This window comes from Gymnoscopelus microlampas, assembly GCF_963454915.1.
Source record: "Gymnoscopelus microlampas genome assembly, chromosome: 8".
NCBI classification, from domain to species: domain Eukaryota; kingdom Metazoa; phylum Chordata; class Actinopteri; order Myctophiformes; family Myctophidae; genus Gymnoscopelus; species Gymnoscopelus microlampas.
The window spans coordinates 39,421,863-39,424,059 of NC_139945.1; the positions used below are offsets into that span (position 1 = coordinate 39,421,863).

At 40.5% G+C, this 2,197-nt stretch overlaps 1 long non-coding RNA gene across 1 annotated transcript; it reads left to right on the top strand.

The window, feature by feature from the left end:
• Positions 1 to 200: 200 nt before the first annotated feature.
• LOC311051059 lies at positions 201 to 1,379 on the top strand. The gene is made up of 2 exons (XR_014601371.1): positions 201 to 264; positions 476 to 1,379. It is a non-coding gene; the product is annotated as an uncharacterized lncRNA (long non-coding RNA).
• The last annotated feature ends 818 nt before the right edge of the window (positions 1,380 to 2,197 follow it).

Here is a 2,197-nt window from a genome sequence, read left to right on the forward strand (position 1 = left end):
CACAATCATGCTTTAGTAAGAGGGGAGACCAAGCCCCACCAATTTGATTTGTGGTGGGGGATAGTGGGGGGAGGTAGGCCTGTGGATTGAGTTCCTGTCCTGGTGAAATGTTTTAACTGATAAAAAAAATTGCACATGACTAAAAACTAACACGGTTCTTCTCTTCCAACAGGGTAAATTATCCACATAGTATTGATGTTGCAGCTCATCTTTTAGGAGAACTAAGCATTAGTTTCTGTAATGTTGATCCTGTTTTTATAAAAGGTAAAGCGCACATGCATAATACACTCACAGTATTCACATAAGCTATTTGCATCTTAATAGAGTGGGCTAGACCTGCAGAAAACAGCAAACCTGTATTTCTTATTGTAGCCTACTTACAGGGCATTGTTTTGTCTTTTTGTATTCAAAGACCCCTGTGTTATAATTGAAAATAAATAATTGTAATTCTTTTTTTCTTCTGTTTTTCTTCAAGGCTTCAAGGACTGCCGTTTTGGATCTTCAGCCCTCCAGCAGTCCAAAGTTCAGGAGATCATCTCCAAAACCTCATACCAAACGCTGCATTCTCCAGGACCCAATGCTTGAGGACACAGAGCAACTCCAAAGATGGACTTCCATTTTGGATCTTCAGCCCTCCAGCAGGAAGAAGTTCACAAGATCATCTCCAGGACCTTGTACCAAATGCTGTGTTCTCCAGGACCCAATGCTTGACGACAAAGAGCTTGAGGACTATGTTTTTAGTGCAAACTTTTTAACTCAAATCTTTGCTTCTGGGTCCCTGGAACAAAATATATTTCTTCCTGTGGATTATACCAGGGACACATGACTTGGATTTAGCTCTTCCTTGGACCCACCCGTGGATTACATGAGTAGCCTACAAGTGACTTTGTTTTCCTTTTCCCGCTATTTTTCTTTGCTCCTCCTCATGGCACTACTTGCTGACTATATGTCAGTCTATGTGGATTATGCGGTCGACACACACTGACATTTTGCACCGTAATCCTGTGTATAACGCACTGACTTTTGACTTTTTTTTCCCAAGCACCTTAACTAACGTCCATAAGTATATCATGCACAGTATACATTGCTGCTATGTTCATGCACATATCTTATCTCAGGTAGCCTACTAGTGTGAGTATATAGACACACATTTCACCCACGTTTTTTAATTAAACCTGTGATGTGACAATAAACCTGATTCTGATTCAGAATATTTGAATATATATATTTTTAGAGTGAACATTTTTAACTCAAATCTTTGCTTCTGGGGTCCCTGGAACAAAATACTTTTCTTTGAAACAGTTTACCTTATCTGTGTGCTCCTGTTCCATTGTTTTGTATAAATGTATTTTTCTTGATCAATAAACATAATTACATGAGTTCTGCCTATGTGTTTTTCTATATTGTTTGTGTGTGTGGAGATATATATATATATATATATATATATATATATATATATATATATATATATATATATATATATATATATATATATATATATATATATATATATATATATATATAATTAGTGCAGGTAGTGGGGGCGGGACTATAAACCATCCCTCCCGGTGGGGGGGGGGGGGGGACAAGCCACAGCCCCTGGGAGGGGGGGGGGGGCTATAAACCACCCTTCCCACTGAGGGGGGGGGGGGGGGGGTATAAACTAGGGGGTTTATACAAGAATTAGCATGCAGAATGTGGGGTGGGTGGGTGGGGTTATAAGCCACAGCTTCCAATCAAATGTAGTTTTCTGCACATGCTCAGAAGTGGTTGGGGTGGAAGGGTGAGAGGGGTGGGAGGGGTGGGTGTGTGAGGTCCTTGCTGGCCAGACACCACAGGGGGTAAATGCAAATGAAGGTCTCAGAAATGGTACATACACCTGAATATGTGGGAGGTATGTGGGAGGTGGTACATTAATGAATGAGGGCAGCATACACACACATACTCCCTTAAGTATCAGGGGTATGCCTGAGGGATACCCTCCCAAAATCATTGCTTTTCACCCAGTGTCCCCAGGAGCAAAATGTTCGCCTTAAAAAAAAATAATAGGCTATTCAAATATTTGCACACATTTTCAAAAAATTGCAGATCTACAAGGTCATAGTGCAGCACCCGATGCCGCACTATGAGCTTGTAGATCTGCTATTTTTGAATAGCCAAAAAAAATCTAAAATGGCACAGATGCTTTCCCCGGTTT